Here is a 25,560-nt window from a genome sequence, read left to right on the forward strand (position 1 = left end):
AGTTTAACACCTCTTCATCATGAACGTTTTAAACCACCTCATTCGTGTTTTCTTTACATTAGTTATGCTTATTTTTAGAAATATTTCATTCCTTTTCCTAAGACGGAATTTACCATACTGGTATTTAAATCGTAAGCTTCAGTTCACTTTTTTGTTTACGCTCAGCTGTGCGGAAGCAGATTTCTAACACGGGATACGTGTCACGTTATATTGTGTGACGTTCCTTTATCTTTAGTAATTGTTTTTCGTAACACTATCAGTAACGATAATACAACTTTTTTTAGTTCCTCTACTACACCAGTAGTGCTGACAACAGAACTAGTTCCCCTTTTAAGATGGCGCCTACATAACAGGTATTCAGATCAGGATTTAAGTCCGATCTCTATGTTTCCCGCATATCCTCGCGTTAGTTAGTTTTAAATGTGCGTTCCGCGGTAATTTGCCATCTACTCCTCTGGCAGAAATCAGTTACTTTTCCTCATGCGTTACAGATTCGGTGAGCAGTTTATTATTTTCAGAGCATTAACAACGAGCATAATTAAGATCTTTACATCAATCGTTTACTATTCATTGTTTTTCGTTTTTTCAGACAAAACTTGAACCTCACTTCTTTGAGGTAAGATCGACTCGTTGACACATTAGTGCTTTGTTGTATTATCTTTAGACTATCGTCATCACGACGGTAGCATAGTCTTGTTAAAAATATTTTTTCGCTTTTATACTCCATGGCTTTCATAACTTTCAGTCTACTACATTACGAAGGTAAGCTCAGCATAAGCAACTACCCATCTTTTGTTCAGTCAGTGTGCGACCATATTAATACTCTCTTGTTTAACACACTATTCACTTAATAATTTCCTTTAGAGCGCAATGAATTGGCAAACTGACCTCTGACCACTCAGGTATGATTATCATCACTTTAAGGCAGCAAAAATTTCTTTAGTTAAACATTCACGATACGAGCCACCATTCACATCCAAACTGACATAAGTGATTATTTTTATTCTTATTACAGATTGGCCCCTGAAGATGGAACCGTCAGGTTCCGAAATGCATTGGGCATGAACATTATAGATGCATTTATGTGAATGATAAACATATTTGTATAGGACAAGAATTCATGTTAAACCAATGATTGATGTATTTTGAACCATTCAATTTGTAAAACTTTATTCAGTACCAGTGTTTGTTAATATCAATATTGAATGAACTGTTGAACAGTAAACTATTCATTTTTCATTTCATGAATCTAGTGTTAAACTTGAGTTATTTGGCATAACAAGAGGTGTTAGCAAAAACACTAGGTGAACAGTGCGCAGCTTCACACAAGCTCACAACTTGTAATTAACCACTATATAACATTTGGCATGGGAGACAGGTCTCCTTTCCGCTCTCAGATACCCCAAGAATGATATTACTGACTCATGGGAGAACGAACCCCGTCCCTTGTACTTCCTGAAACCTGCGATATGTGCAATATACCCCTTATAGGCGTGCCTTATCCTAGGTGCTAAGCTGCCCTAAACGAGGTCTGGTAGACTGGGGCATCAAGCTGCGATAGATGTTCCAGGAACGGTGAGGGGAACTCCGCTGCTTCCGGGTGGTGATACCTGAATGCCTGCATCATGAAATTAGATAAAGCATCTGATGCATTGTACAGTACACAAGGCACATGTTTTGATCCAAAATCAACATTTAATCTCAGGCATAGCAATATAATATCTTTCAGTAATCGCAAGATCATTTTACACTTGGCAGCTTGTTGATTAATGCACTCCACTACTGTCATGTTATCTGACCTGAATACTACTCACTGGTTGCAAAACTGTTCTGGCTATATCGTGAGGGCCACCAAGATGGGAAAAAGCTCAAGAACACCAATGTTTGCCACCACCCCAGACTCAAACCATTCATCTGGCCATTTTTTCGTGCACCAATCGGGTCCAAGAATGGCCCCAAAGCCTGTGCTGCCAGCGGCATCCGTAAATAGATCCAACTCATTATTAGTCTTGGAAGGGCTTGGCCATACCACTGTCCCATTAAAGTCCCTCAAAAAATGTTTCCCATAGTCTCATGTCTTGGCTCACTTGTCAGCCTCGTATGATGATGCTTTGACTTAAGATCCGACATAGCCTATGCAATAGATCTAGAAAATGGGCTGCCCATGGGTATAATGCAGAGCACACAATTCAGCTGCCCCACCGCCACCTGCAGCTGATGCACCATCACCTTTTGTGCCCTCTGGCATTCTTCTAGTGCCTTTGAGAACACTATTACCTTCCTTTGTGGGAGAGGGCAGGATGCCCCTGCCCTGGAATTCAATTGTATGCCCAGGAATTCTATTGTGGAGAGGGTAGGATACCCTTGCCCTGGAATTCAATTGTATGCCCAGGAATTATATTGTGATTGTTGGTCCTCAGGTCTTTGCTTGTCCAGTGGCCCCCCGAATCCCCCAATCAATTCCTGGAAGCACTGCAAAGCCCTCCCACAGTCAACTGTGGCAAGAGCTACCCAAGAACAGGAAGTCATCCAAATAATGAAGTGCCCAATGGTGTCCTGATCTCTTTCTAAATGCCCATTCCAAAAAGGTACGAAACCTCTCAAAGTAAGCACAGGACACTGAGCATCCCTTGGGCATACATTTGTCAAAACAGAATGCACCCTCTAACTGGAAGCCCACCAGATCAAAATCCTCCGGATGAACCAGTAGCTGCTGAAAAGCAGAATCTATGTCAGCTTCTGCAAACAAAGTCCCAGGTCGCAGCTCCTGGAGCATTGCAATTGCTTGATCAAGTGAGGCATACTTAATGGAACAAAATGCCCCATTGATAGCCTTGTTGACTGACTGCGCTTTAGGTGCTGAAAGGTTGTGAATTGGAAGGTACTCCCCAGGGTCTTTTTTGGGAATTATGCCCAAAAGTGAACACAAAAAATCCTCAAAAGGTGGGAATTCAAAAGGACCTGCCACCCTCCTCAAGTTCTTCTCTTTGATAATCTTATTTCTGGCAATGCTAGGGTTAGCCCTTAAAGACTGCTGGTTTCTGCAATAGGCCACGCCCACACAACCTTCAGCTGGAATCCTGAAACTGTTCTTAAATCCCTCATACAAAGACTGTGCTGCCGTTCTGTTGCTATAGATGTTCAACCATGTCACCATTGCCTGCCAATTAACTGGGGAGGGGGCCATGCCCATAGATGGGACTTCACTCATAGTTTTTGGGGCCCCTATCGTTTTGTCTTCTTGAAACACCTCTGGGTGTGAAGATAGGCCACAGAAAGAACAACAGTGCTTGAACTTGCATGTTCCTGGAGCTCTGGTACAAGTTTTCCTATTGAAATCCCAGCATGCCCCCTTCCTTGCCCCGCCCCCTGATTTACTGTTTGCTCCAGCGCCCGCCCGAAAGGGCTGGCTTGGGCCCGCCATCGCCATGTGTGGATATATGTAACACAACCATGCATTCACATCTATCTGATCTCATCCCAAAGTGGATCTAGTAGCGTTGATACGCCTGAATTCCTTGTCATATTCCCTCCATGCCGTGCCTCCAAACTCGTCATGCGCACAAGTGAATCTACTTTGGTAGCACGCTAACTGACCCCCCCCACCATTGGGAACTTCTCCGCCATGATTGCCTGAAAAAAAGTTAAACTTCTGACTCAATTCATGATGGACTCCTCCATCCTCCTCTCGTATGGCCAATGACCACATTCCCTAGAATGTGAGCACTCCTTGCACCATTTGTCCTCCTCCCTGCTGGGCGTATCTACGATCAATTCACAGATATCCATATAAGCACCTTTCCAAATCTTCTCTTTAATGTCTGGATAAATGTGTCTGCCCAACTGATCAGGCTCTGAGCGCATATCTCCCAGACCCACGCTCGGCAATGGCTGTAACATACCTGATGGCTTAGTTTCCTTGAGGGAAGGTAAGGGCCCGGATGCTGACGGCACTGTCTGAGGACCACTACATGTTTGCGAGGTCCCCCCCACCATTGGTCCCTGCACTGCTGGCCCAACCGCCTCCCCTTCCTGCCTTTGTACACCTGTCAGCATACCAATGCTATCCACATGCGCCACCAAACTTTTAGCCCTTTCGACATGGTCGCCCTCCGCCACCCCTGCCAACGCATCCACCAACACCGGTGCAGACCACACGCATGCCCTTGAAAGCCAAGGCAACACACTGGCCAAACTTGCCACCAAATCTGGCTTGCCCACCAAGCCCACTGGAGCTGCTGCACTAGCATGCCCAGGCTGTACGCAGATGCCGTTTGCTGTCAACACCACCACCGTAGGGAAATTGACCTGGTCTTCCCTAACACTGATTCCACCTACTGGCACCACTACTGCGGGAGCACTGCCCGGTCCCCCATTTATAGCACCAACCAGCACAGACTCAGGGGTGGCCTGGGAACTCCGACCCCTTCCACCATCCTGCCCCTGCCCACTGCCATGCCCCCTAACCAGAGGAAATGCTGCCTGGGGTGCTACCCCCAGCCTACAAGCCCTGTCTGGCACTGCTGGCTCCATGGCTGCCCTACCTGAGGGTCCCGTGCCTGCAGCAATGCCAACCTCTCGTCCATCTCCTCCATCCTGAGCATCATCTTTTCCATCCTGCTAACCGGGCATGCCCTCTTGGCACCCTTGTTTGGTACCCCGGGCATGCTTGTGGAAGTTCGCAACAGCTAAGTCTGAGTGAAAAATGGAGCAATCAGCCCCTGTAAAACAAAAATGCTTCCAAAAAAACACTTCTACACCTAAAAACCACTCCCCTAGCTGTGTATTATGTCAGGATAGGAGGCAAAAGTACGTGAGGGGGAGTATTCCTGCACCCCCAAAGGCAACACAGAAAATTGATACCCTTCTTAATGCCATCAGCTAATACTTTCAAACAACACACTAGCCACAAACAATAAAATAAATGTCAATTATGCGACTGATCCGCTGCCTACTGCACTCAAAATGGCTGTTTGAGGCCCCTACTTAAACCCCAGTAAAACAGAATCCCCAATAGGGACAGCTAGAAGATACCACGACCTGAAAGGCCACTCCCTGAACACACAAAACTACCCACAGGCACGATCACCTCTGCGGCCCTCTTTATCTGCTTGGTGCCCCCACTTAAGTCTCAGTACAACAGAATCCTTGAATGGCTGCTTCTCAACACACAAAACAAACCCACAGACGAGATCACTGCCTCAGCCCTCTTTACCTGTGTGGCCCCCTCACGCCTTCCAGAGCCGCCACCGAGAGTCCTAAGCTCCCAGGTCAGGTGAGTAAAACTTGAGCCTGCGCTGCTCCCGCTAAGGCAATGCAATGGGAGGGAGCCCACAACCTGCCCCAAGAAGCGCGTGGGTTCCCGGGGCAATGGCGGCATCCAGAAAAAGGTGCCTTGCCGCAAGCAGGACACAAGAGACCTGCTCACGATTGCGCGGCCGCTTCTGGGGCAGTGGGCGCGCAGACCAATCCCTGCCATCCCCAGCCGGATGAATGGGGTGGCCACGCCCCATCCGTCGCACTGGCCTCCGCCTCCCCGCCATATTGACGGCTCTCCCTAGGTGGGGAGGGCCTCTGTTACTTTCAAAATCTTGATCTGACGTCACTCATGTCAACTATATAAATATTTTTTTATATGAAAGTAAGATTCCACCTGTCTTTTTTCGAAAAGAAATTCCCTTTCTATGTATTTCAAGAGTGCAGCCAATATAATAGTGATGCTAATATGCAATGTTCTGAGAGCACAGTTTACCCGATCCACTAATTGCGCTGGTCTATGTTTAAGTTACAAGTTACTGCTACAGTATATTAGTTCTCCTTGACAAAAATCCATGTGTTAACTCTATTTATCTTATTCAATAATTTAAAGAATTCCAGTCCAGCCTTGAAAACAGTAAACGATGTGATTAGCTATAAAATGATAGTGAATCCCATACAATACGAATCAGAGCACAATCATGGTTTAGTTCCCAAAGTTACGCCAATGCTGCTTCATGAAATGTGGGCTGCAGCATGGTTGGCAGCAATAGTTTGGCTGAGTGTCCGCAGCCAGAACTGTGAAGTACATATAGATGCATGCAGCTACTTTATGAAAACGAGAGAAGGCAAATTGAAATGAAATTGGGAAATTCCTTTGCCAATGAGCAGAAAACTAGCTATGAATTATCCTCAACTATCGATTTTCACTTATGTCGATATGAGGTGGTGTGTAAAGGGCATCCAGTGTACATTTGGATTTATTAATACTCAACCAAGCAATGTCTCATATGCTTCAGTGGAACCCTCAAGGATTAGTGAGTTTTGCTTATTACAATTGCTCTGATTCAGTTTTTGTGTTCTGTCCGGTTATATACTACAGCCGTAAACTGTTGAAAATACCTCCGATCCACCTCCCCCAACATGCATCTCAAAAAAGCACACCACTATCCAAATGCAAAGTAGCAATACACTTTCTGCAGTTATTCAGGATTCACGTTTCAGCTCAATGGATGTGCAAAGAATGACCAAAGATATGCAGGCTGGCTAGGTCAAACATCATCAATCCATTTTTACGACAAAGCGAAGACTAGGAGAAGGATGAGTCGAAAAAGTAAGACAAATCCACTCATTGAGTGGTAAGCTTGATTCCTATAAAATATATTTAATTTTTCACTAATCCCAATTTTTTGATGTGAGAAATTGGGTTGTTGAATGATGGGGGTGAAACTCTACTCACTAAGTATCCACAATCCTTGTCAGGATAAACCACAAAAAGTTGCTACATTAACCTGTGCTTAATCCTCTAGTAGCTTGGCAAAAAATAATTCTGGCTTAACTTAGAGGCAATGTGTAAAGTATGTATTCAGCACACTAAAAGTAATAAAGTGTAAAAATAGCACAAGAAAAATCCCACACCAATTTAGAAAAATAGAGTAAAATTAAATAAATTATTTGACACCAAAATGACAAAAATCTATTCACTAGAACTGGAGACATGCAATTTCAAAGATTAAAGGTGAGTTTCACGCCTAAAAGCACAAAGTGCCACTCAATGGTATCTGGTCATGCTATACCAGGTGAAAGTCACATGCTTAGGCCGACTGCGCTGGCCGGATACAGGGACCAGGGCAGTCCTACTGAATACGTTACCTTCTAAAGTCCAGCTCAAAGGGTTCAGTTTGTGATGGAGGAAGCCGCAGAGAGAGCATTGCAGATGGTTGTCACTGTAACGGGAAGAGCAGGCCAGGCGTCATGGATGGTCGTTGGTGTAGCATGAAGATCCTACTGGAGATTCACATGGGCGGTTGCTGTGGGCTGTTGTGATGTGCATATCTCACGTTGCTGGTCATCACTGGCGGTCTCTGTAGCCCGAAGAGTCGGGTTCACCGGAGCTTCCTGATGGCGGGCAGTGTGGGTGACAAGATCTTGGGGCAAACGGGCCTGTTTGCAGTCACAAAGAGCCCAAATCTTTATGATTTCTCATTTTCTTCTAGGAGGAACACAACTGATGCAGCACCAAGGATCCAAGACCTGCGGGACATCTCTTGGGGATCAGGAACTCACTCCAGAAGAGGCCAACAGTGCTCAGCAAGGTCCAGTTCCAGGCAGGTAAAGTGCAGCAGATCAGCTGGGTACTTCTAGGGAGTCATCTGGAGCTTGTTGTGTCCCTGTATCTCAGAGTATGAAGTCAGCCAGCTGAACCTTGGAGTCTTCAGCCTGGGATGAAGGTAAGTCCAGTCATCCTTCTCAGCAGGCAGGCAGGCCTCAAGCAGCAGCAGTATCCTTCTTCAGTAGTATCCACAGGTTCAAGAGTGTACTGAAGTGTTGTGTCTGAGAGCCCAATATTTATACCTGGTGCTCACTTTGAAGTGGCACAAAACTCCTAGGGGCATAGTATCAACGGGATGCATTGAATATCGCAAATTTGATTATCACCATCTATCGCTGGATAACATCGCTATGTTAGCGGCGTATTAGCAACGCTTAGCTCACAGGCGATGTACAAACCAGCGATAGACGGCGATAATCATCATTAGCGTGTGAAATCAAGCGATGATTTCACAGCGCTAATGAAAATCTTGTTAATATGGGAGTGTGGACTTAACCTGTCAATCCACCTCCCATACTAAACATGCTTAAGTCAGGTTTTGACCCGACGTTAGGATCCGGCGATAACCGCGTTTAGCGGGACGTTTAATGTCGTTTCGCAAGACCGGGGCTGCCTTGTTAATACAGCGTTGTTGTGTTAGCGCCCTCTTTCATGTTGTATTTTTGAAGTAACACCTACTTTGCATCTCATTAGTGATGTTTATCGCTGGCATGAGATCCGTTACAAAATCGGCTGCTAACATGGGCTAATGCATGTTAGAGACGCCTTGTAAATAGGCGAATAAAAATATCACCGCTTTAGCGGCAAAAAGTGCTGCTAAAGCGGCGATACTGCCCTTGAAAATATGCCCCCTAGAGTCCTCACCCTAAAGAGAAGTCCGACATTTCCTGCCTCACTGTCCTGGCCCCAGCTTGTCTGGGGGCACAAAAGACTATTGTGAAACACTTTCTGAGTGTGCTGAGGCAGAGCTTTTGTGATGTGCAAGTGTAGTAGGTGACAGCTCCTCCCCCTCATCCTGACAGAGATGGCCCATCCTGCCAACACAGATTCCCCTTTGTTTTAGTGTGTGGGAGCAATACACAAAGACCAACTGCCAACTACAACTAGGCATGTGACCCAGGATACAGACTGCAGGCACCAAATGGTTAGAAAAAGAAAACACAAACTTTTTAAAATGGCATTTTCAGATTGTGACTTAAAACCCAACTTTACAGTTAAAAAAGGGTTTTAAATTACCATTCTTTAGGGACAATGCTCAAAGTTCTTACCTGCTCCCAATTGAAAGTTATCACTCATTGAATATAACAAGGTTATTCAATGCTATCCTATGGGAGATGAAGGCCCTGCAGCAATGAAAAACAAATCAAAGAGTTTTGCACTATCTGGATAGTTAAACGTTAAAAGTACATGTCCAACAATGTAAATACTATGGGCTGTTTAGGGCCCCCAGGGGTTACTTATTTGGAAGGTGGTTTTATGTGTGGTCAAAGGTTTATTTGCCAGGTCGAAAATGGCAATTTAAAACTGCAGACACATGCTGCAATTGCAGGCCTGAAAAAGGTTTATAGGGGGCTACATAAGAGGGTGACACAATCGGTGCTGCGGGCTCAACAGTAGGATTTAATTTGCAGGCCCCGGGTACATGTAGTACCACTTTAATAGGGGCTTACAGGTAAAGTAAATATGCCAATTCGGTGTAAGCCAATTTCACTATGTTTAAAGGAGAGAGCACTTTAGCACTGGTCAGCAGTGGTAAAGTGCACAGAGTGCTAAGTTTAACAAAAACAAATTCAGCAAAAACAGGAGGAGTGAGGGAAACAGTTTGGGGGAAGACAACCCTAAGGCTGACATGTCTAACACTTGAAATTTATGAAAGGCAGCTTTTAAACACATGCCTTTAATTGCGCTGCTGTTATCTGATATCTGCCCTTGCAGGCTAAAGAATGGCTCTCAACCTGCCATGAGATTAAAATAAAAACCAACATGACTTGCTGTTATGTCTTCATGTGTCTTCATTTTAGGAATTTAAGGAAAATTCTTCCTTTTTTATCCCTTGATCTACTGAAAACAGTCCCTACTTCTCTTGTTCTATCAAAGCTGGACTATTGCAATGCCCTGTGCGCTGGTGCGCAGCACAGCATTTAAAAAAAAACTTCAGAGACTGCAAAATGCAGCAGTTTCAGCTTCTTAGGAACATCAGGAAATTCGAACTAGTTTAAAAAGCTGTGGAGCAACTACACTGGCTCCCCGTTAAAATGAGAGTAGTTTTTCAAGCACTCTGCACAGCACATAAAGCTCTCACTCACACCGGCCCTGTTTTTCTTAAGAACAAAATCCCATGGTATCCACCTAAAAGTGCATTCAATCATCCACAGACCAAATAGTGTTTGTTTCAGAAATTCATAAAGCCTCTCGGGGTGGCAGAAGCTTCTCTTATGCAACCTCCCTTCTCTGCAATCCAATGTCGTGGCATTTGAGAAGTCAGCCAAATCTTCAAGTTTACAGAAAACATCTCAAAACTTGGTTATTTTCTCTTCCCATGTAGTTTTAGACTACAGGCAGATTTCAGCCTTCAGGCAGATGGCAGTGCCAAGAGGTCTATAGGCATATGCCGCTCTCTACATAACTTAAATCAAATCAAATTAGTGAAGCATAAACAAATTTGACTTCACTTGGGGTCACAGTGAAAAGCACTAGCTGTGGGTCCTTTGGACCTTTCTATCCCGTTCCCAAGCTGTACGCTTGGTCCTTGCAAACCATAATAAAATGGTGTGATTCTTGCAAGGTCTGTTTCCTTGACTACTTCAATGATCCCAAAGATGTTAACATTATACCATTATGCTTAGTTTTCCATATTGTCTATATTAGTTTTCAAAAGTTGATAGCAACCCCTTTGTAATCTCTGCCTTGGACGGTGTGCCCACGGTTTCCCCCAAGATACCCGTTTTTCCAGCTTCTCAACTCATGTTACAGTGTGTCATCTGCAGGCCGATCTCAAACAGTGAGTCCTAAATCACCTGGAATTTGCCATTAGAATTCCATTTTGCCATATGAGTTGTGGTTGTGATGAGACAGAACTTCCTGGGGGTTGTAAGAGCGCCTACTCCACTTTGATGCTGGCTCTTGTTGCACTATCAGTGGCTACCTCTGACGCACTCAGGGTCCAGCGGCATGTATGTTCTCAATAATGGGCTGCTTCCAGGTGTTGTGAGCCATCTTAACTCTCATCTGTTGGCTGTTTTCCAGTGAGGTGCATAGTGGATCAGTAGACAGGACCTCGTCTGACCTCTTCCCTCTCCTCATGCATGGCTATAGAGGTTTATGGGTAAGTTCGGACAGATTGGGGATGGGGGCCTCAAACAATAGACATTCTGAGGCAGACTATATGTCTGGATGCCTCCGAAACTCTACCTTGCCATGTGAAGCCATAAACCTCTAACCAGAAAACGAACGTTTTCCAGCAGGGATTCTCTCCTCGGTCTAGAACGCTGATTACTACCTTAAATCAGTGGCGTACCTAGAGCTTTTGCTGCCCCGGTTGGTCTCTGAGTTTTCTGCCTAATGATGGCCAGATGCGCGGGTGGGCGGCAAAAGACGAAGATGAAGGATAATAAAAAGATAACTTACCTTGTGCTCGCTGCCACCCCCAAAAAAGTACCGCCCAGGGCGGACCCCAGCTATGCCACTTCCAGAAATAACATAACATGTACACAGTACCTTTTGGCGCCATATTAGAGTTACTCCCACTCATTCAGAGTCTGATTCCCAAAGGTAAACTTGCACTTTTGTGTAGGCTCACAATTTTTTGCAATTCACAAAGGAATTTTACGAGTGGTATCTTTATGACTGTGATGTGTCTGTACTCTTGGCGGAGACTCTGCACATAGAAAGATAGGCAATCGTAAAGATAATACTCATAAAATTGCTTTGTGAATTGCCCAAGATGGTAAACAGATAAAATTGTAAGTTTACCTTAGTGAATATGGCCCCCACTGTACACCAGGAGTATGGTGGTTTTACTGAGACTCACGTAGTTACAAATAAATAATTTTTGCCTCTTTAAATTTATATGGACTTCATGAATAATACTGCAACCATTTTCACTGCTTTTGTTATTTCACCATATTTTATCTTTGGAACGTTGTATTTTTGTGTAATTTGTATACAATGGGAACTGTGCCCATGAAAAGTCCCCTGACACCCCCAGTTATTGGTTGTATTAAATAAAACTGCAACAGTAAAAGGTAAAAAAAAGAAATGTGGACTGTATTATGAGAACAAGATTGAGCACCGCAACTTTATTGGTAGATCTCCTCCAAAGTAAATTGTTGAGAGAAGAAGTGCAGATTGTAGACCTCTTCCATCAATGTGAGTGGTGAAAATGTGGATGCTGCTGTATATTCAAGATTCAATGTACTTCCACTATGAAGATGTTGTCATACTGAAGTTATTGCATGAAGTTTCAGAATTAACCTCCAGGTTAGTGGTATCTACTGTTCGTGGGCTTGAGAAATAAGGAGTTTGTATTCCCTTCTTAAATGGCTACTTTTTGTCGACTTATAAACACTTTTTGGTTTCTTTCTCTTGCTTTGGGTGGTCTCCTACGTCGTGCACTCTATAGTACTATCAAAGGAGGAGGAGGCTAAGTGAGAAGAGACAACACAGCACATATGGGAAGATACCACTGAAGGCCCTGTACTGTTGGAATATTGCCAGTGGGCCGTATCTGTCAGTTGTATCAAAGGATTCGCAGCAGTCTAAGGTCAGCTCAAGAGGGATTGTATGCTCTTTCAAATGTCTGGTCTGTTCCTTTGTTATCAATATCGAGGTAGAAGAATGTGGCAGAGTCAGGGATGTTTGAAAAAATTATGTAGCTGCGATGCCATAACAAAATACACCCATCATTGTGGAAGTGCTTGTGCTTTCTTGCTGGTTTGAGCTCTTCAGTAAAGCTCGGTAATCCAGAGTAATCAATGTTTCTAGAGCTTCCAAAAATGTGTGCCCCTGCATTTGTATATCCTAGGCAGTCTGAAATGGCATACAATGGTTTTGACCTATAAATAGTGGTAGAGCAGCCTGCAACACAAGCTCGTCTTCTCAGACTTTGTGGTTGCAATTCTACATTCTCTTCTGGAGCGTGTAGTTATCGACAGTAGTTAGCTTGGAACTCTGAGGAGTGCTGTGTCAGAGGACCCTATGCAAACCTGTCCCGCATGTGCCCTCCTCTGGGGTAAATCCTAGTGCAGCAGTAAAAATCATCCTGCAATGTGGAGGTAACTGTTTGGGAAAGAAATATGCTCCAATGAAGGCCAGCCCCACCACCATCCTTGTCTGATGTGCTGTGCTTAACCACCTCTGCTGCCTTAGCAGATGTATCTGTATGCCAGGAAGTGGAAGTATGTGCCCAAGTTAATTGAATTCCTGGTGAATGTCTCCTCTAGAGATTGATGGTGTAGATGTCCAAATTCAATACGTAGTAAAGTCTATTGTGTTAGCCAGAATTTATTTTTTGAATTCTATCTTAACAGACATGTAATTGTTCTCTTGTTCTCTGCCTTATACCAATTAAAGTTGTTTTTCCCTTGGTGATCAGTCTTGTTTTAGGCCCAAGGGCTATTCAACCATATATCCCCTGTTCTAAGAGATCTTCCTTGGTTTCCTTGAAAGCAAGAATACATTTTAAATTGGGCTGAATCATCTAAAAATACACTTCTCCTGCATACCCTTGGCATACTCTTGCTCCTAAACAATGCTCCTCAAAACATAGAGCAGGTGCATATTGGCCCATTAATTCCATTTTGTGTGCAAGCTATTTTTGTTCCCATAATGAGATTACAGTGAAGGAACAAACTGCAGCTTTTAGCTCCTGTGATTGCGATCTGGGGAAACCTTGCTCAAATTGTGGAAGCAATTGTGCACTTACGCTACATGCACACAATGAACTGTAGAATAACATATGCTATTGATCCAGCGTTTACCCAGCCCACATGGGATTCTTCCTATGTTTATCTCTATCAGTATTTCGTTCTTCTTTAATTGGTCCACCAATGGTTCTTGCCTATCGCATTGAGGGGTGAGGGAGTTAAGGTGTCAAATTTGGCTACCCAATGAGGATCAGGAATTGGCAATCAATTTACAAGTTGGTGATTGAATTCAGATATATGACCCTAAGGACCATGCTGTAAAGGTAAGAAATGGCAACTGGAAGTTCAAACCACCTGCAGAAATTTGAACGGGTTGAATTCACAGACTAACAATTCTGCTACCGCAATACAGAACAATAACATAAGAACCTTGTGTTCTGTAATTAGTTTATAACTATCTCTGCTATATATTAGGAATCCCAGAACAGTCCCTGTAGGGAAAATACTTAGAGTTACATTTAGGGTTTATGGTAAGTATTAATAGTAGTACAAAGGTTATAATCATCATTTAGAAAAGCTCAGCCATGGGTCTCAAATTGGTCAATTACAGGTGTAGTGCAAAACTACACATTAAACAGAGTCTATAGGATAAAGTTCCAAAGTCCGTGGGAAGCAGTTCACTCATGGAAAGGAGCCTAGGAAGCAAGGGGCTCAAAAGTGAAAACTCAGCAAAGCATTGTGGAGTTCTGGTTCAGCCAAGGAGTCCATAGAAAGTCTGCCAAGTTCTCTCAGCATCAGCACAGGTTCTGGTCAGAGTTCGCAACCAGCAAGTCCAGAAAGGCAAGTGCAAAGGGAACAACCACACGAAAGAAGGGGGGGGGGGGGGGGAAACAGCTCTGCCAAAGGCCAACCAAACAACAAATAAATTCTCCAACGAACCGACTTCCCAACTCTTCAGAGCGATTTGATATTATTGCTCATTAGTCCAGAGGTGACATCCACTGTCACAGCATCATAGTTCGACATCAATGAGGTCATCTTCTGCTCACAAAGTGCAAAAGTGGCGACAATCAAGAATCTTCCCACAGCAAGCATGAGAACGACTTTCCATCCCAGGCACGCCAGTTAATTAACAATAAGCTACTCATTGCTGAAACTTCTCGTGTGCTAGTGCAAAAAGTTCATGTCACACGTTAGTATCAATATTCTAACATAATATGTATCGACTCCTCTAGTCTCCCATGAGAAAGTATGCAAAATGTTATATGAGCAGGAATGACAGTGCATTAAAGAGGTAATCAGTGGCGGCCAGCATTATTCGTGGGTGGAGCGGCAGATATGGGTGCAAGGGGGTGCGCGAAGGGGTAGTGGGGGGAACGGTTAAAAATAATAATGAAAGCAACACTTACCTTGCCCCGCCGGTCCCGCTTCTCGGCTACTGCTCTCCTCGTCAGAATGAGGCACAGGAAGCACAGAAAAGGCTCCCCTGACCAATCACAATGTTGCAATGCAGCTTTGTGATTGGTTTTAAGTGTCCTGGTTTTCACGCTCAACCAGGGAATAGGGGCCTGGGCTTGTTCTCTACACAGGCAGTAATGCAGCCTGCATGGATAATGGGGAAAGTTGCGCATGACTGGTTTGGCGGCCCGAGAGGATCGACCAAACAGTCTTGGACACTTAGGAGTGGGCGAACACTCCTCCCCGGCCCTGCTCCTAAGGCAGAGAAGCCCTATTCATCCGCCCGCAAAGAAGCAGGAAACATAAAATGATAATAACTCAAAGTTATTATCATTTTATGTTTTCTTTACTTTGTAGTGCACTGCTTAAAAGCAGTGGGGCAACGCTCCTCCGCCATAGCGGAGGAGCCGCCCCTGGAGGCAATATATCATTATTAATATCTATAGGTACACATTTAACAGAGCCATGTGTGTTTTCATTAATGCATTTGTCATATCAGTCAATGTCATAAACAGTCTTATGGAACGTTCACTAGTAAGTATGGCCTTTTACTATGTTTGAGTACGTATATGTGTACCATGTACCATATGTGCATGCATTAGAAAATATTTTTCGTTTAAGTAAATCTGAGAGTCCATCCATATAAGGATTAAGTCAGGAAAGTTTCAGCTTTCTAACTTATTATATGACAGTTTTGCACCCACGTTTCAAAGTCAATGGTACACTGCAATGAGACTAAATGATGATAACGTTGAGACAGTTATGCGTTCCTTTTCAGTCTGCAAATCGTTATACTTGCAAGTAAAGCCCAATAATATATCATTAACATTGCTTCCATCTATAGATTCATTTTAATCACTTCTTACTGGAAGATTCAAATAAACGACATACATAACTACTTCAAAGTGTTTAGCATGATTTAGGCGTTTTCGAATTTTAGCTGTTAGACAAGTTTAGACACACAATATATATTTTCTCTATTTCTATCCTCTAAGCACGTTTTTACAGTGCTTGTAGTATACGTTTTCTCATAAATCATTGTCACTTTCTAAGGATAGTGCAAAGAGCACTTTCATTTTTGTTTCCTTCTCAGTATAAGTGCATGTGTTGTGCAAAGAGTGAACACCTTCTAAGCTGTAACACTATTAAGTAGATAGCTCCCATTTCAAGGTGCCAAACACATAGGGCCTCTTTTACAAGATTTTGAGGCATGGCAGCGCCGCTAGCCTTCCTGCTGCGCTGTTGTGCGTCAAAATAAAAGGGAAGGAATGTGCCGGATCTACAAGATACGTCGCATACCCGCTCTTGTCTCCTGTGCACAAACAGCAGCCGTACGACAGCGCAGACACCCTTGCTTCATTTTGCAAGGGTGCCTACGCTGAGGTGATAATTGTTTTTGTGCAAAAACATAATTAAAGGCATTTTCCTATTTCTATGTGTGCTGCTGAATGTAGCACACATAGAAAGAGGGAAAAAAAGAGAAATAAAAGTATTTGTCCTGGTTGCACATCCTTATGCTTCCCCTGGGGAGGTGTAGGATTTTGAAGCATTCCCAGGTTTACAAAATGTTGTAAATCTGGGAATGTGTCACATTCTATGGGAACGCCCACAGCAACACCCATGGAACTCCCCTTTCATGCAGTGCTATGCGTGAAAGGGAAACATATTTACAAGGCCATGAAAAGTCTGGCAGGGTGACTTTACCTGGCCTTCTAAATATGGGGAAGCCTAATGCGCTGCGGGTGCATCAATAAAAGTGAAGCACCGATGGCGCAATGGACTTGTAAATAAACCTCATAGTCTGGTGCAAATTGTGATGGGTAATCCACAATCAGCATGCAAGTGTAATTTAGCAGGTATGCAATTTGCACCCGATTATTGAACGCGGATAGTGACTGGGCCTTTAGTGTCCTTTCATTTTACTATTCTAACTCCAATTCTAGATTATTTGGGAAACACACAATTTTCCCCTGAATAGTCCAACATGCAAATGCACTATTATATATGCATATTGTTAAAGTAAATATTGGGGAAATAGTAACATTCCTGTTCAAATGTAGTACATTAGCGTACAAGCATAATCCCAGCGGTTGCCACCCTAGAGTGCAACTGAATGCGTATTTTGCGAGATTTCGGATCTGCTAACTTTTTGGGGAATCATGACCTTAAAATGCTCTCACTTCATTATTTAGATTCGAGGGGAGATATTTATGAGAGGCTTACATTGCATTTGCACCACGCAACGTAGTACATGCATGATACAAACCTCTAAGTCAGATTTTTTAAGCCATTTGCTTCAGTGACTTCAAAAATCTAGAGTAACGCAACGCAGCACAAATCACTGCGTTGTGTTACTCTGTCCTTAGAAGACGTTTCATGGGCATTGTGTGGGTGTTCCTAAGCAACTCCCATGGTTGTTCATGCATTCCCAGATTAACCAGAGCTGGTAAACCTGGAAATGTGCCAAAAAAGTTTCACTTTCCCACGGGAGGCGTAACGAGGAGAAAAATCTCTATTTCTCCTCGTTTCTTCCTCTTTCTAAGTGTGCTGCATTCTGCAGCACCCTTAGAAAGAGAAATATACCTCCCAGTATTGTTTTTGTGCAGGAAGGTGCTCCTTCCTGCACAATAACAACCCTGCTTGCAACACAGGCACCCTTGCACCAAGGTGCAAGGGTGAATGCATTGGTGCTAGGCTGCCAAAAGGGTGCCAGCGCAGGGTAAAGGAACAGGAATTGCCATACTGCCTTAAATGCAACACATTCCTGCCCTTTCCCTGTTACGCTGTGCAGCGCAGCGACGTGACTTGCTGCGCTGCACTGCATCACTTTCTCATAAATGAGCCCAAAGGTTTGCTACCAAACAATGATATGGTGGCTTGTTTTATCACTTCAACCCAAACCTACCTAGTTTCTCCATCCGAGTAGAAACTATGAGGACACGTGTGGCTGTGCTGTGTTCTACATGATATACTGCTTCAGTGAGTCATAGATTCACTTCCCTTTTTCTGGTTTTCTGTAAAGAACTGAAATGACTCAGTGGTTTGTAAGAGGAAAAATTCTGGTTAGGGACCTGCTTGAGTTTGGTCATTATTTTCAGGGATAAGTAAGCAAGACATGCAGGAAATGTTGATTGAGCAAGGATAACAATTAAATAGTTTGCAAAGGGAAATAGACTGATATCACGTGTCACACTACAGAACCTATTATTTGATAGACACCTGAGAAGTGTTTTTGTAACGTGACCTCAATTTAACTGGGCAATCTTCAGTGTAGACCTGTCGCAACAGGAATGAGGATAATTACACCACTCTCAAAATGCAATACTTGACACAGGCGGAGATTTATTAAGATTGTGCGGCGAGTTTGCATCACAAAAGTGATGCAAATCGGTGCAAAATATTTTTTCCACAATGTACTTTCCAGCTCTAAACTTGTTTAGCACTGGAAATAATGGAAAAGTAATGTAAAGCACGTGCATTACTTTGCGTCATGGGGGCGTTCCAAGGGTGGTGCATGAGCATTCTCATGCAACCACCCAAGGTTTCTCATACTAAACCCAATTTACTAAATAAAGCAGATTGGGTTTAGCGTGAGACAACTGCGCCCTTTTAAAGTAGGCGCAAGGAAGGAGAAATGTTTTTATTTCTCCTTTCTTTTCCGACTTTGCGTGTGTGCTGCACTTTACAGCACACATACAACGTGGGGAAATGGTTAAAGTGAATCTGTGAATAGTATTTTGTATTGGAAGGGTTCCTTCCAGTACAAAACCTATGCTAGACTCTTGGGGACACCCTTGCACCATGGGGCAAAGGTGTCTCAGTGACGCACAGCAGCTGATTTCAGCACCAGCGCTCGTGATATGGGAGGAAAGTGCCTTATCTTAGTAATTAGGGTGCTCTCCTCCTCTCTCTTTTTCACGTAGCGCAGCACAGCATTTGCGGGTGATGTAGTGCCTAACGTGAAAATATTTTCAAAATGCCCCATAACGTCTGTCATTATTCTGACGTCACACTGTGAAGTCAGCTCTTTGGAAAATGTATTTTTACTACAAGATGTGTAATAAGAGATGCTATCATACACCATCAACAGTTTTTCTGTCAAAGAAAGTCTACAGCATTGACTTCACAAAATACCTTGTGCACCAAAAATGATTAGTAATGCAACCGTTTTTTGCACCACTCTAAATTGAAAGTTTGAGGGGCAAGAGAAAGACATGCTTTCTTGACACAACTGTGGTACCTGATCCCCAACGTGGTTTGCATAAAAGGAAGGGTTGTCCAGCAGTACCCTGCCTCTTACAACGTTAGTATCACGAGCCCTACTGAAAAACCATAACTGTAAATCAATAAATGATTTTCTATAGTCAAACACAATCAATCAATCAATCAGGGAATTGTAAGCATGCTACTCACCCGTGAGGGTCTCAAGGTGCTGAGGGGGGGGGTCCGCAGATCTGTTTAGCCGAAGAGCCAGGTCTTGAGGGTCTTCCTGAAGGTGTTCGGGGGGGGGGGGGAAGAGTCTGATGTCTGCCGATAGCTCGTTCCAGGTCTTGGCTGCAATGTGAGAGAAGGATCTTCCACCTGCGCTGGCTCTGTGGTTGCGTGGGGTGCCGGCTAGTGCGAAGATGGAAGATCGGAGTTTTATTTTGGGTACGTGGAAGTTGATTCTGTTGTTGAGGTATTTGGGTCTGTTGTTGTGTAGGCATTTGTAGGTGTGAGTGAGGATTTTGAAAGTGACTCTTTTCTCCACGGGGAGCCAGTGGAGACTTCGTAGGTGGTGACTGATGTGTTTGTGTCGGGGGATGCCGAGGACGAGTCTGCCGGGGGTGTTCTTTATTGTCTGGAAATTGCGGAGTAGGAACTTGTTGATGCCGGCCTAGAGTGTGTTTCCATAGTCCAGTCTGCTGGTGATGAGTGCATGGGTGACTTTCTTCCTTGACTTAGGGGGGATCAACTTGAAGGTCTTGCAGAGGATGCAGAGGGTGTTGAAGCAGCTGGAGGTGACAGCGTTGACCTGTCGGTTCATGGTGAGTGATGAGTCGAGTACGATGCCGAGGTTCTTGGTGTGGTCTGAGGGGGTAGGTGGGCTTCTGAGGGATGTCGGCCACCAGATGCTGTCCCATGCAGAAGGGGTGGTAGCAAAGATGAGGACTTCTGTCTTCTCGGCGTTGAGCTTCAGGCAACTTTTGGTCATCCAGACTGTGACGTCATGCATTCCTTTCTGGAAGTTGAGTTTGGCAGTGGTGGGGTCTTTGGTGAGGGAGAGGATGAGCTGGGTGTCGTCGGCGTAGGATACGATGTTGAGGCCGTGTTGTTGGACGATGGCTGCGAGGGGGGCCATATAGATGTTGAAGAGAGTGTGGCTCAGGGATGAACCCTGTGGGACTCCGCAGGTGATTTTCGTGGGGTCAGAGAGGAAGGGTGGGAGTCTAATACTTTGGCTTCTTCCGGTGAGGAATGTTCGGATCCAGTCCACGGCTGGTCCTTGTATGCCTGCGTCGTGTAGTCTAGCGACTAGTGTGCGGTGGGAGACGGTGTCGAAGGCCACTGATAGGTCGAGTAGGATGAGGGCTGCGGAGAGGCCTTGGTCCAGAAGGGTGCGGATGTCATCTGTGGCAGCGAGTAGGGTGATCTCTGTGCTGTGGTTGCTTCGGAATCCAGATTGGGACAGGTCGAGGACTGCGTGCTCTTCAATGAATCGTGTCAGTTTCCTGTTGACTGTTTTATCTGCAACTTTGGCTGCGAAGGGGAGGAGCGAGATGGGCCGACAGTTCTTGAGGTCAGTGGGGTCAGCTGTGGGCTTCTTGAGCAGAGGTCTGACTTCTGCGTGCTTCCAGTCATCTGGGAAGGTGTCTGTTTTGAAGGTGGTGTTGATGGTGCGTTGTAGTTCGGGTGCGATGGCGGGTGCATCACTGTGGTAAATGTGAGGGGGGCAGGGGTTAGTGGGGGTCCCCGAGTGGATGCTTTTCATGGTCGAGGCAGTGTCTTCGGCTGTGATCGGTGTCCAGTTGTAGATGGGGGGCTAGCTGGTGTTTCTGGGGTGCGGGGGCCGTCTGTGGCACCTGCTGGATGGTCAGATGAAGTTGTCATAGAGCTTTTTGATCTTGAGGTGGAAATAGGTTCCGGGCTTGTCGCAGAGGTCTTGGGATGGGGTGATGGGTGCATGGGTTGGTGAGTTCCTGAATGACACTGAAAAGTTCCTTGGAGTTGGTGGAGTTGGCCAGGATTTTGTTGTGGGTAAAGTTCCTCTTGGTGGCTCTGATCTGGTTGTGGTAGTCAATCATGGCGTCCTTGTAGGTGGTGTGGTTTTCGGTTGTCTATGTGTTTCTCCAGTTCTTCTCCAGGCGTCTGCAGGTGTGTCTGGCTTCTTGAAGAGCGGTGGTGAACCAGGCAGCTTTCCTGGGTCGTTGTCTGTCGGGGTTGCGTAGCGGGGCGAGCTCACCTGTGCAGTCGGAGATCCAGGTGTGGAGTTCTCTGGCTGCGTCGTTTGCGTCAGGGGCTCAGGTGTGGTTGTCTCGGGTGAGGGTGGAGTTAAGTTGCTCATCGGTATCCTTGCTCCAGTTCCTTCGTGGTGGGCATGGGGGTTGGTTTGGGTGCCTTGGGTTTGTTGTGGCGAAGTGTACGCAGTGGTGGTCGGTTCATGGCGGCTGCGTTGTGTGGCTGAATTGGATGCTGTTTCCTGCCGCGAAGAAGGGGTCGAGGGTGTGTCCTGCTCTGTGGGTCGGTTGGTTGATGAGTTGTTTAAGTCCAATGCTGGTCGCAGTTGTCACGAAGGATAGTAGAGTTGGGGTCACTGGGGTTGTCGAGGTGGAAGTTCAGGTCTCCAATGAGTATGTAGTTTGTTGAGGTGATGAAGTGGTGGGCGATGAAGTCGGTGATGGTGGTGGCGAAGGGTGTTCGGAGGAAGACTTATTAAAAGCCACCTTGCCAAAGAAGAGGCCACATTTCTGATTTCCAATGTTTTTCTGAGTCAATTGGTGCAAACCTATTGTACTGCACTACCCTTCTTTGACAACAGTTAATATCTTGTTAAACGACCCTACAGTGTTAGGCCTATGTGCACATGCAACTTCTAAGCTAATTACCTCACTGATATTTTCATATGTATGGCTAAGATTCAACGTAATAATTGGTAAATAGCTGCTTGATAATCTGTCACAGAAGTGAGTCAGTGAAAAGAAGTTGATAAAACATGTAATTGTTTAATTTAGCAATAACAGCACACCACAATCAAGTATTTTGAGTCTAGAAAGGGCATCTCCTTATTAGACTCAAGCAATGTGTTAACAAATGTAAGAAAATTCAAAAAATAGCTGATACTGATTTCTCAGAAAAATATCAAACATAGCCAGTAAGAGTATATGCATTTATCCTTCTAGCAGGAGGTAGTACAGGCCTTGGTGATAACGTCATGCTACCATCAGAATTATAATTAGGTACACAGCCCTCGTCTTTGTAACTTACCACTCACTCTGATAGTTAAGCTGGCAAGGTCTATCTGAATCGCTTGATTTTCTGCATATTTCTCTTCACCATATAAATTCCACTGTTTAGCTTAGTCTTCATTACTTTCACTAACTAATGTGATGCAGGAGGGTTAGCCATAAAACTGTCCATTTCTAACCCACCTCTTATTTATTTTTAAATGCTATGAAAAAAGTAGGTCTACTATGTGTGCACACGTCTTCCCATCTGCTACACCCAAAGTGCCCAGAGAACCCAGCCGCATGACTCATACTGTATAACTGTTTCTTCACTGGGCAATAAATCAATATATTTTGGAGGTTTGATACTGACTCCATAGCTTAGTACCATAACACTGTTCTTCAACATTTTAGTTTAACACTTACTGGGTCCTACCCTTCTGACATCTAAGTGAATCCCCTGTTCTTCTTCCCTGTTTAGCAATTTAAACCTCGGTGATGTGAGCTTGGAGCCTCTATCTGTCTAATTATCCTCCCCAGCCCAAGTACGGCCTTCCTCCTGAACACCACCATATCTGGCTCATGGCCAGAAGTGTCCTCTGCTGAATTCATTCCCTTAGATATGCAATGTGTTGAGTCTTTCTGATGACATCGCATTACAGGAAGGTGAAGGCAGGTGTAGTCTAATGAGTGGGATAAGAGTTTTCTGATGCAGACATGTCTGCCGGGCTCCTGCCTCCCAAACAATACATGTATTAGTTATTATGAATTTTGCAGTAAGAATTGAAACTTAGGCGTTAAAAGCATACAAAAGAAATAATAACGTACTGGCTTCAGTTAGCCTAACCGTTGATGCCATATGAACAGAAATGTATATGCTAACATTGAAAGGCCTGTTTTCATGCTAAATTGTTGTTTTGCACAAGACATTTTTCTTTCCACTGCAGATGCTGTAACTTTTCAGAAAGCCTTCTGTTAATTAGTATATATGCATTTGTTTCGTATTAGACAACTGATGGTGAGGTTGTCACCGGCAGGAGAGGAGACGTCAGGAAGGTTCATGGGAAGAGCTGTCTGAACTGCAAAATGTGGACTAAGTGTCTTTTCAAGGACTTGTATCTGTGGCCTGTTGTGAAGATGTGAGAAATTGGGGACTTTACTGCCAGAATTTTACTGAAGTCCCAGTGCATCCTGTGAACGGAGAATGTGATACTTGTTTTAATTCATAATTTACTGTGTTGATATTTGCATGTGTTCCTAGAGAAGGTCATCATATTCTGGAGATCCTTTCCCTGGGTTTCTTGAGACCATATCTCTCTTCATGAGAGATTACTTTTTGAGCCTATTCCCATTTATTAGAGGCCTGCTGTTTTATAGCTAAGAATACTTTCCAGCTTAACTATTATCTTTTATTAGAAGTGCAAAGGCTTCATGCTTATGCATTTTATTCTCTCATCAGAACTCTTTATTGGGTTTCCTAACTGACACCTTATTCTCAATTTATTTATAGACTAGTACAATTCTTTTATGGAACATGCTTGTTGCATTCTTAATATTTTGACAAATATTTTCTCAAATATTGGATCTTATCTTGCTTTGAAATATCGAATAATAAAATATTTGAATTTCTAAGTACAATGATTAAAGAGTAATAATTTCTAAATAAATAGATTGAATTTTCTAAATTTTTAATAAAACCCTTTAACTCACACAAATTCTCATTATTGACTTTATAAATGTCAAATTAATACTGATACTGAAAGGTTGATGTGAATGATTTCTTCTTTTAAACTCTCTTTGTCGACAGGCAAAGGTCCATGCAGCCAGTGATGGGGGTTATTTTAATGATTATACCCAAAGATTAAGATATAAACATCCCCGCTCTGTCAGTATATATGCAGAAATGTTAGCTGTGATGGGTGTTTCAGAATATGGCATCTCTAATGACCACACCGTTGTGCAAGCCAGCACCAAATGTAGCTAAAATAGAATGTTATGAAGCAATGACTCCTTCTCTGCTATCAGCAAGAAACCAATTCAGATCCTGACTGTAGCATGTTGAAGCTACAAGACTCTAAACTGCATCCATAGAGCTTGGAACTTTTAAGGGTTTCTGCACACCAAAGGCATTTTAGCAAAAACATAAACAGAGAGGAGGTTTGGGTCAGCCCTTTCAACTAATTCTTATTTGACCTTTCTTTCACATTTTTAGTCAACCCATGGGAGTATTTCACTGATCTATCCTTGCTTTTGGAATAGAGATTAGCAACAACTAGTTTGCCTCCAGAAAACACTGTCAAGTCTGCCACTCCCCCTCCCCCTCGAAAAAGCAGCAACACAGTCAGCATGCAATCCCACCTCCCAGTAGCTCCCACACACTGCTAGCATAAAGAGGTGCTTTGCTGTTTGGTGTCTTTCTTTAGTCAGCAAACCTCAGTGGACAAGAGCACTCCCATCTAAGATGGCAGCTATGTTGTGACATTGCAAACCCACCTTCCAGTAGCTCCCACACACTGCTAGAACAAAGAGGTGCTTTGCTTTGCTGTTTGGTGTCTTTCTTTAGCCAGCAACCCTCAGTGGACAAGAGCACTCCCATCTAAGATGGCCGCTATGTTGTGACATTGCCATTTGTTAATCTTACATGAGGGCATTCTTCTCATAACCCAATGGGACGCACTCACTCTGCCAGCAGCACCAGCAATTACCGGAGGACTACACCTCCCAGGCTGCCACGCACCCAGGAGGGAGGAGGGAACTGCCGATCGCGCATTTAAAAGTGCCCAAGTCCATCGTGGCGCGGGGGCACTCACTCTGCCAGCAGCACCAGCAATTATAGCAGGACTACACCTCCCAGGCTGCCACGCGCCCATGAGGGATGACGGAACTGCCGATCGCGTGCTCAAAAGCACCCAAGTTCATTGCGGCGTGGGACGCGTGCGGGCCGCGCCCGTGCAGAGCCCGGGCCAAGGGCGGGCCCGTCCTTGCCCGTCAGAGGCCGAAGGAGGCCGGGCTGGGCAATCCCTCTGTAACCTGATTCATGAGCATACGTCTGGAAGTACTGTCGTTTTATTCAGGTTTAGGCACACAGCTAAATTATTCCTCCTGACTTTGTACATACCCCGTGGCACAGTGGACCAACTATAATGGGAAAGAGGAAGCTAACTGAGGGAGGGGGCCCACTTCTAAGCATAAGAGGGAGAAAAGCTAAAAAAGTTTCCCATGCCGC

The 25,560-nt window shown here is 44.4% G+C and overlaps 1 protein-coding gene and 1 long non-coding RNA gene across 3 annotated transcripts in view; one reads left to right on the plus strand and one right to left on the minus strand.

The window, feature by feature from the left end:
- Positions 1 to 25,560, minus strand: part of BLNK (B cell linker) — a 684,101-nt gene that overhangs the window by 638,618 nt on the left and 19,923 nt on the right. The gene's annotated exons all lie outside the window — the stretch shown is intronic.
- LOC146867485 (uncharacterized) lies at positions 374 to 23,966 on the plus strand. Its single transcript, XR_014966096.1, has 5 exons — positions 374 to 496; positions 590 to 616; positions 7,473 to 7,587; positions 12,210 to 12,350; positions 23,343 to 23,966. It is a non-coding gene; the product is annotated as an uncharacterized LOC146867485 (long non-coding RNA).

This window comes from Triturus cristatus, chromosome 1_2 (genome assembly GCF_964204655.1).
Source record: "Triturus cristatus chromosome 1_2, aTriCri1.1, whole genome shotgun sequence".
Lineage (NCBI taxonomy): Eukaryota > Metazoa > Chordata > Amphibia > Caudata > Salamandridae > Triturus > Triturus cristatus.